We start from the raw sequence: 10,308 nt of genomic DNA, 5'->3' as shown, positions 1-10,308 counted from the left end.
GTTGCCCACTCACTCAGCTTTACTTTATCAAAAGTCTATCAAAAATCCCATACACAAACAGACAAACGTATTTGCTTAGTTCCTCTACCATTTCATTATTCCCCATCAGAAATTCTCACATCTTTGTTTGTGGAGAATGCACATTGGTCTTTCCAATTTTGCATTCCATCTGCAGCAAATTTGTGAATGTCTGTGGATTGCTTCACTATTAAATGGACACACTAAAAGAAATAGAGCTTTGTCCATATACATCTATTTACCAGATTCAAAGATCTTCTCACTGACAGTGCAAAATGCTACTAGTTATGCAGTGGGAGCTGATAGCAGAATCAGCAGTCAGAAAGACCCCAGGGACCATGAAATGCACATTACTGTCGTAGTTCAGTATTTTTAAAATCATGTTGACTTAAGTTATTGATGTAATTTCATCCTCAATTTTCCATCAATGCAATTCCATATGCATAGAATTGAAATTATAATAGATATAGATTTGATTTCAACATCAGAAACATTAATTTCTGAAAAGTAAGAATGTTATTTATCATAAATGTTGAACTTCGATTAACAGGACGAGAGTTCTACAGAATTATTATTCAGCAAAACTGGAGAATTATTTTTTACATTGAATAAGCAGAAGAGAGCCTCAGACAATCAGTTGTTCAGCAGGTGTTTATCTTAACACTCTAACACAGGACAGTGGCTGCTCACCTTTGGAAAGCGTGCCCAACCCATCAAGTAGTCAGCCTATTACAATTGGGTTTTAGTCTGAATTGAGCCCTATTGCAGCCTATAAAAGTGAAGTCAAAACTCCAGATCAACACAGCTTTCTTGTGCAAGTAGTGACAGTGAGAGCTAAACAGCCAACATGGTGAAATTAACAGAGGCCAGGAACAATACATCAAGTTTCTATGAGCTCATTTAGATAAGAGAACGATAGCTGCCCAAGCTTTGGCAAGGTATGATGAAAATGTATTTTCTATTTTATATTTAATTCATGCACTATATTTTCAACTATAGTTCCAGTGCAAGTACTTTAATTTTCTATGCTTGCCTATGTATTGTCATAGAGTGAGGCAACTAGTATTGAATTCTGCACTGAAGTGCTAGTCAAACCCACAGAAACTCAACTCTACTTGAGAAAAATTTCTTCAATGACAAGCTTTGAGAAATACTTAAATTCAAGAATATCACAAAATAAACTGGACATTTTGTTTTTCTCTCTTTTAGGGTATTCACAGTCTATCCCTGGACTACCAGGCTGTTTAAAAGTTTCAAAGGCCGTTATGGAGCCTGTGACCCTGGCGTTCTGGCTCATGCAGAGAAGGTGCAATCGGCTCTGTCAAAAGCAGTAACGGATTTGAAAAAAGTCAGTAATACTTTCAGCCAGCTCGGCAGTGATCATCAAAAAATTGGAGTGGACACTCAAAACTTCAAGGTAGAACTAATCTTTTTAGGATGTGTGCATTTTCATTAAAAAGGTGCTATAAATATTACCGATTTCCAGAATCAGCACAAACATAACACCCAGGCTGAGTGGACTGAAACTCCATGGAAAGGGAGGACATATGGTTGCTGTAGAAAAGGCAGACCCACACTAATTTTCCCAAAAGTTAGATCTGGACAGCTTAGAAAGTTTAAGCACTTTAATAAGAGCTATTTACACAGGATGCTCACTCAAGAATTTATGCACTAGATTAAAAACACAAGTTGATTTCAACTTTCTTTATTCACCATCTGCACAGGAGAAAAAGTGGGGCTCATTTGTTTTGCACCACTGAGAATAGACATCAACTTGTAGGACAAAATAGACTTCTGGGTTATTCTGGTCATTGGAGGTTTGAGTTTTTGCTTTCCAGTTTTGTTTCAATGTTGCATAATTATTATTTTTCTTCACAGCTTCTTGGCCAGACCTTCATTATTGAACTCGCTCTTCATGATAAAAAGGCATTCGGACCAGAGGAACATGAGGCTGCCTACAAGATTTTTAAACTGGTGGCAGAAGCTCTCTCCAGCAACTACCAATAAATCTATAACCTGCATCCTTCACCACCTCCAGAAATATAATGAAAACATGTATTATCAGCATCTATAATGTGTTGTTTGTTTAAAGGACTTGTGTAATATCAGATTCAAGTCATGCTAATGTAAAGGTGATACAATATTCCTCTTTACATGGCCATTTCTCCTCAATGTTTGGAAAATACCTGTATGAATTCCCTTTTATACAATAAAGAAACAATATTTCTCTCACAGCTAGAGGTAAATCCTTTGTTTCAGAATAATGAAAATTAAAAGACTTAGACAATGCTGTGATCACCAATAGTTTGGTATTAAAAACATACGTATTGCTGTAGGTCATTTCACTGCACTAGATGGGCCAAAGCATTTTTCATTTCTTTCACAAACAATAGAAAATATGCAGATGCTAGAAATCCAAGTGAAACACAAAAAATGCTGGAGGAACTCAGCAGGCCAGGCAGCATTTATTGAAAAGTGTATAGTCAATGTTTTGGGCCAAGATCCTTTGGCAGGACCAGAGGAAAAAGATGAGGAGTAGAGTTAAAAAGTCGGGGGGGGGGAAGGTGGTAGGTGATACCGTGAGAGGGAGTGTTGAAGTAAAGAGCTGGGAAGTTGATTGGTAGAGAGATACATGACTGGAGAAGAGAGAATCTGATAGGAGAGGACAGAAGATCATGGAAGAAAGAAAAGGGTGGAGGAGCACCAGAGGGAGGCAATGGGCAAGCAAGGAGATAAGGTGAGAGAGGGAAAAGGGGTGGGGAATGGTGAAGGGGGTGGGGGGCATTACCGGAAAATTGAGAAACCGATGTTCATGCCATCAGGTTGGAGGTTACCCAGAGGAATATAAGGTGTTCCTCCTCCAACCCGAGTGTGGCCTCATCATGACAGTAGAGAAGACCGTGCATAGTCGTACTGGAATGTTAATGGGAAGTGGAATTAAAATGGGTGGCCATTGGGAGATCCCGTTTTTTCTGGTGGATGGAATATAGACGCTTAACAAAGCAGACTCCCAATCTACTCTGGGTCTCACCGATATACAGGAGGCTACACTGGGAGCACCGGACACAGTATATGACTCCAACAGACTCACAGGTCTCCTCCTGGAAGGAATGTTTGGGACTATTTCACTCACGTCTGCTCTCGCCTCATCCTCCCACCACTCTATCAGGGATAGAGTTCCTTTTGTCCCCACCTACCAACCCACCAGCCTCCATGTCCAGCAAATAATTCTCCACAACTTCTGCCATCTCCAATGGGATCCCGCCACTAAGCACTTGAATTGGATTGCCTTTATTTCTTACATCGTTCACATACATGAGGAGTAAAAATCTTTTCGTTACTTCTCCATCTAAGTGTGCAATGTGCAATGATAGTAGTTTATAATAAATAGAACAATCAATATAACATAGAAATACACTCAAATCAGCGTGAGTTAATCAGTCTGATGGCCTGGTGGAAGAAGATATCTTGGAGCCTATTGGTCCTGGCTTTTATGCTGTGGTACTGCTTCCCGGATGGTAGCAGCTGGAATAGATTGTGGCTGGGGTGACTCGGGTCCCTGCTGACCCTTCGAGCCCTTTTTTCACACCTGTCCTTGTGAATGTCCTGGATCATGGGAATTTCACAACTACAGATGCGCTGATCTGTCTGCACCACTCTCTGCAGAGTCTTGTGTAACCCCCAGGCTCGCCCAGCTCATGATCGTCTCGGGAAAGCAGCCTTTGGCTCCGCCAAACTGGATAATCACGTTTGTGTGGATGCTGTGTGATGTACCCCCAGTTACAAACCCACAACACAAAATATCAGACGGTACACCATATGCAATGAAATGATTGAACTTTATGAATCTTAATCTGAATATAGGGTTAGTAATGAAAATATAAAAGGTCCCAAGTCAAGTCAAAGTCACATTGGAGCTCATTCAGTCGTCATCCTTCCACCATCGGTCTCTTCCGAGCGTCGCCGATCTTCGGACCCTCAGATCCCAGTCCACTCCGTCTGGTGGTCTACCAGCTCTCACCACACGAGTCATCCCTCTTCCTCTCTCCTCGACAAAAGACTGCGAGGACAACATCCTTCCAGATACACAAGACAAAGCAACAATCTCTGATTGGCTAACATGCATACTACAGTCCTGTTATCTCCAGCCATAACCCAAACATTGCTGCTACAGAGAAACCATTACCTCAGCAGTGAACATTACAAAGAAGCCATTGCATTAGCCTTAGCAGTGAAACATTGCAAAGAAGCCATTATATTCTCCCCCTACCAAATTTAGTCATGTCCTCATGACAATGAGATAATTCGCCAACCCTTCCTGCAAAACACAAAGCCCAATCCAGGTGCAAAAGGCAGTGACATAGTTCCCCAAAACAGTAGAGATCATGCCCTGTTCCCCAGGTGCTACATAGGCCAATCTATCTGGTGGTCTCCTAATTCTCTGAGACCTCCATACCTCCTCACCTAACTCTTCAGGCTCAGATGCTACTGGGGATACTTCAGGGATTCTTGGCAAATCCTCCCCCAATCTATCACTCAGGCCCCCCTGCAACATGCAGCCCTCTGTCCCGTGTCCAGCCCCCGCTTCCTCTCCTTCAGGGTCCTGCTGTAACCCAGGCTGCCCACAGATAGCACCCCCCCCCACTTCACCTGACTCAGTGGGAGAAGGGCCAGGAGTCTCTTCCTCAATCAATGGAGAGTTAGTGAAAGGCCTCTCCCGCTGTGGGCCCTGCAGTTGCCCCGCATTTTCCCAGAGTCCTCTTACTTGATGTAATCTCCAAGATGGACTGTGGGTATACCTGCACCTCTTGTCCCAGGGGCAACAGGTTATTCCAATGGAGAATCTTGTCAGGCCCCTTCCCCTCCTCTGGTTTCACCCGAAACACTGGTAGGTTTGGCATCTGACTCTCCACCACATAGGGTGTAGCCACCCAGCAGTCAGCCAACTTGTGCTTTCCAGGTAGCCCCAAATTCCTTATGAGGAGCCGGTTTCCCGGCAGCAGGGTTAGGGTTAGGGTTTTCTGATCATACCTCCTCTTATTTCCTGGATTCCGCTTGGCGGCCACGACCCCAGACAATTCATAAGTCCTTTTCAGCTCTCTCCTCATATAAGACATATACTTCAGATAAGGCTTTGGTGATAAGTCACCCTTGTAGTCCCAAAACAAACATCAATGGACAACCTCGCCTCGCACCCAAACATCAGATAATATGGCGAGTACCCAGCAGCTTAATTTCGTGTACAATTGTAACAGTGAACCAGATGCTCAATATGTTGACTCCACCTGCTCTTCTTGCTGACCTCCAGGGTCCTGAGCATGTCTAGCAAGGACCAATTAAACCTCTCAGGCTGGGGATCACCCTGTGGGTGATCGGGCATGGCCCTCAACTTCTCAACTCCAAGCATGCCCAGTAACTCATAGATGAGTCTGCTCTCGAAGTCCTGTCCCTGGTCACTATGTATCTGCCTGGGAGGGCCATAATAAATAAAATACTTCTCCCGATACACTTTTGCCACCATAGTTGCCACCTGGTCCTTGGTAGGAAAAATCTGCACATATCTGGTGTAGTGGTCCGTGATGACTAAGACATTCGCCATGTTGCTGGCATCAGGTTATGAACAGGAAATCCATACACACCAGGCCCAGGGGCCCTGCACTCTACAAGTGGGACAAAGGAGCTGCCCGCGTAAGCAGTGTCTTCTGCCATATGCAGCAAGTGCACGACTTGCAATATTCTTCAACCTCCGACTTCATTCGGGGCCAGTAAAACTGGCCTCTGAGCAATCCATAGGTATTTTCCACCCCCAAATGTCCAGAATCATCATGAAGTGACTTCAACGCAATCCTCTGATACTTATCAAGCAGAACCAGCTGGCAATGCCGAGGTTGGTCCAGGGGTGACGTGACCCGGTATAAGATCTGGTTCTTCAACTCTAACCGAGGCCATTCTTTCAGCAATGGAGGCACCGAAGTGTGTTTCATCTTCTCCGCCTGAGCCATGTCTCCCTTTTCAACCGCGGACCAAATAGTGTCAATGCCTGGATCATCTCGCTGAGCAGCTGCCACTTCCCCAGAACTCAATTCCGGCAACTGACTTGTCTTCAGAGCAGTCAGGTTACAGTAAACTTGGAGTGCAGCGTCATCAGAAGCCCCCAATTGATCCACTGCTCGATTCTGCCTTTCCTTTTCTTCTGCCTTCACCGTGATGGCAAACTGACATATGGCCTTCACCTCCGGGACAGGAATGCTCTCCCACTCCTCGTCCATGTCCAAACCCTCATGCATCCATTGGGAAAAAGCATTAGCATCAATGTTCCGGCTCCCCAGCTGGTACTTCAGGCTGAAATCATAGGCAGACAACGCTGCCAACCACCGATGGCCTGTGGCATCCAGTTTCGCTGAGGTCAGGATATAAGTTAAGGTGTTGTTGTCCGTCCTCACTTCAAACTTGGCCCCATAGAGATAGTCACTCAGTTTATCCACCATCACCCATTTCAAAACCAGGAATTTCAACTTATACGTGGGATAGTTTCTCTCGGAGGGCGACAAACTCCGGCTGACAAATGCCACAGGCCTCAACCCGGTGCCCTGATTCTGATACAGGACGCCCCCTAGACCCTCTCGGCTAGCATCTGTGTGCAGTACATACGGCAATTAGGGGTCCACAAAATCCAGTACCAGCACCTGGGTCAGCAACTCCTTCAGCGACTGAAAAGCCTCCTCATGTTTTACATCCCACCTCTGTCCAAAGGGCTCTGACAGGTTTAGATATTCTCCACCCTCCTGTCCTTTTCCCCCCTCTCTTTCTTCCACAAGGGAAGGTAACCTCACAGAAGCTGATTCAAGGGGTGACTCACTTTGGCGTAGCCCTTCACAAATCTCTGATAATAACCACAGAACCCAAGGAATGAGCACAGAGCACTCACAGTCTGGGGCCTTGGCCAAGCGGACACCGCTTCTATCTTAGCTGGGTCCGTAACTACTCTATACCGTGAGATTATGTGTCCGACATAGCTAACAGACATTTTGCAGAACTGGCACTTGTCCAGGGCAAGTTTTAACCCTTCAGCTTTCAGGTGGCCAAGCACCTTCAGCAGCTTCGCTTCATGTTCTTCCAAGGTGGATCAAAATACTGTGAGGTCATTCAAATACACAAACACCTCAAACAAACTCATATCCTCTACTGTCTTCTTCATGACCCGCTGGAAGGTTGCAGGGTGTTACATAACTCGTGGGTATCTTGTGACTGTTTTATGACCATGATGTAATTGAATATCTTATGACCATGATGTAATGGTTTTGTGATGGTAGGGTGATGTAATTTTCCAGCCGATGTGAGGTCATGTGATGACATGTTCACAACAGGTATAAAAGGGAGACCCCTGGTGTGACGCAGTTAGTTTTTCAGTTGAGTTGTTGTTTGCTTCATTAGTTACTCCATTATGCTGCGTATTCGTCTCATGATGCAGTTTCGTTTTAAAACGGAGTTTTACTTTCTATTGTAAGGTAAAATCGTTGTGCTGACAGTTTTGCCAATCGCTGCCAGCTTTGTTAGTGTATCTTTGGTTTACCTTTACAGTGGTATTGGAGAGCGAAGACCTTACTAACGGACGGGAACCTGAAGGATCGAAATAAGGTTGGAGTCGTTCGGCAGTTTAATGAAGGATCGACCTTATTGCGAATTCGTTCAGAATATGGTGACCTGTATCTGAGATAACTCCTGCAAGAGCAGGGAAGTTTGTGCAGTGTTCACTCGCCAGAAAAAGGTCAGTTCCTTTAAGCTGTTTTATTTCCTTCGTCGTGAATCCTTTGGAGAATCAACAGTAATGTCATGTCTTCAAAGAAATCTGTTTCCAGAGAAGTCTCTCCTTATTGACTGTGTAAATCACTTGGACTTTCAAATTTACCATTTTAAGACTGTGTGCGAATTTACCACTTTAAGAACTGTTTTCGCATTGACCTTTTTAAGAACTGTTCCAGAGTTGCCGTATAGCAGTTAACTTCCGGTTAAGTTAGTCGTTTGAATACTTTTCGCTATTGTTGAGCAGAGTTTAATAAATGTTTGTTTCTTTTTCTAAAACCCGACTCAGTTGATATATTCATTGTTGCCGACCACATAACAGAAATTGGGGACTCGTCCGGATTGTTCCAATTTTGAGCTTAAGTGCTTGTTTAATTATCAATCTGATTTGGAAAAGGGAAATACCCAATTCTTTTGTTTGATTGGTCTGTGGGTGGTATTTGGCAGCAATGGATATTGATGAGTTCATGGACTTGCCAGACTTGGAGGTATTTGCAAAAGCAAGAAAGGGTGAGGTATCCGAGACTCCTAGAAGGTTGGACCTTAAAGGAATTATGAAGGTTACAATAAAACCAGTAACTCAGAGGAAAATAGCAGAACATTATGTAAGTTCGGGAAAGTTTGATGATGAAGTGTTAGGGAGGTTTCCAATGTGTACACTGGAAATGCAGTTACATATTGAACAGATAAAGTTTGAGCAATTTACAGTGGAAATGGCTGAAAGAGAGGCAAATAAACAAAGGGAATTTAAAAGAACAGAAGCAGAGAACCAGAGGAAATTTGAGCTAGAGATAGAGAAATTAAGGATGGAAAATCAGTCCTCTGGTTCTAGGAAACAGTTTGTTGCTAGTCGAGAGGTTATTTTGGCTCCTCCGTTTGATGAAACAGAAGTGGACAAATATTTCCAACATTTTGAAATTGTTTCTCTGATTTCAGGCTGGCTGAAAGATAAATGGCCAGTGATGTTACAAAGTGTAATTAGAGGTAAGGCACAGCAAGTTTATACAGCTTTAACTGCTGACCAAGCACTTGATTATGATATTGTGAAGCAACATATACTGAAAGCATATGAACTGCTTCCAGAAGCTTATAGAGAAAGATTTAGAAATTTGAAGAAATCGGTGGAAAAAACTTACGTGGAATTTGCCTACGAGAAATCTCTGTGTTTTGAGAGATGGGTTTCCTCTAAAAGTGTGAATGGGGAGTATAATAACTTAAAAGAGTTGATTTTATTGGAGGAATTTAAAATGAGCATCCCTATTGAAGTAAGGACATACTTAAATGAGGGAGACACTGCTACATTGCAGGAGTCTGCTAAATTAGCTGATGAGTATGCTTTAATTTATGAGTAAATTTTCTCCAGGTAGAACTTTTAAAAGGAAAATTAGCACAGGGAGTCAAGGTAAACCAGAAATTAAATCTGAAGTTAGTGAGAAAGGTAAGGATGAAGGGAAACATGTGAAGGAAAGACATTTTTGTCTTATTTGTAATTATTGTAAGAAACCTGGACACGTAATAGCTAACTGTTTCCAATTGAAGAAGAAGGAGAAGGAAGCAGTCCCAGATGCTTGTGTGCAACATATTGTAACACCTGTAAATCCACAGAGTTCGATAAATACGAATGAAGCTTTGTCAGAGTCTGACCAAGTTAAGAAGGGATATGATCATTTTATAACCAAAGGATTTGTATCCTTGAAAAAGGGATCCACTCCAGTGCCAATAAAAATACTTAGGGATACTGGAGCTTCTCAGTCGCTTATGTTAGACAGTATTCTATAGTTTAGTGATGAGTCTGACTCTTGTGAGGTAAACTATATACGAGGTGTTGGGAGTGCCCTCATACCTGTACATTTGCATAAAGCAAATTTAAGGCCAGGGTTAGTTACAGGGCCTGTTAAAGTAGGGCTACAACCCAGTTTACCTGTGAATGATGTTTCTCTATTGCTAGGGAATGACTTAGCAGATGAACAAGTTTTTCCTGAAGTGCATTTGACAATAAAGCCTATTTCTGAGGAACCAAAGATGGATTCTAACACAGATTTTTCCTGTGTTGTAACCCATGCTATGGCTAAAAAGATTGATGTGCAGGATAGGTCTGTTACCCATGCCTGTTCAACTCGGGATTCGAATTTTGAGGATGTGTCAGAAACTTTCTTACCTTCATTATTTGATCAAGATTATTGTAGTAAGTCTGACCATGAAGATTTGTCTTTTTCTCGGAAGGAAATGATAGCAGAGCAGAGTAGAGATACTGAGATTGTCAAATTAAAGGAACAAACTCTGCCAGATAGTGAAATTGAGAAGGTGCCAGTAGAATATTATTTTGAAAAGGGAGTATTAATGAGGAAGTGGAGATCACCTACAATTCCTGAAAGTGAAGAATGGGAAGTTAATCACCAGGTAGTAGTTCCTAAAGTTTATTGAAATGAGATTTTAACTATGGCTCATAGTATGTCTTTGGGTGGTTATCAAGGTGTAAAGAAAACT

At 42.7% G+C, this 10,308-nt stretch overlaps 1 long non-coding RNA gene across 1 annotated transcript; it reads left to right on the top strand.

Moving 5' to 3' along the window:
• Window positions 1-808: 808 nt before the first annotated feature.
• Window positions 809-2,232, top strand: LOC140203420 (uncharacterized). Its single transcript, XR_011887363.1, has 3 exons — window positions 809-956; window positions 1,228-1,435; window positions 1,897-2,232. It is a non-coding gene; the product is annotated as an uncharacterized lncRNA (long non-coding RNA).
• The last annotated feature ends 8,076 nt before the right edge of the window (window positions 2,233-10,308 follow it).

Source organism: Mobula birostris, chromosome 9 (genome assembly GCF_030028105.1).
Source record: "Mobula birostris isolate sMobBir1 chromosome 9, sMobBir1.hap1, whole genome shotgun sequence".
Classification (NCBI taxonomy): Eukaryota; Metazoa; Chordata; class Chondrichthyes; order Myliobatiformes; family Myliobatidae; genus Mobula; species Mobula birostris.
This window is presented reverse-complemented; position numbering and strand designations above follow the sequence as displayed.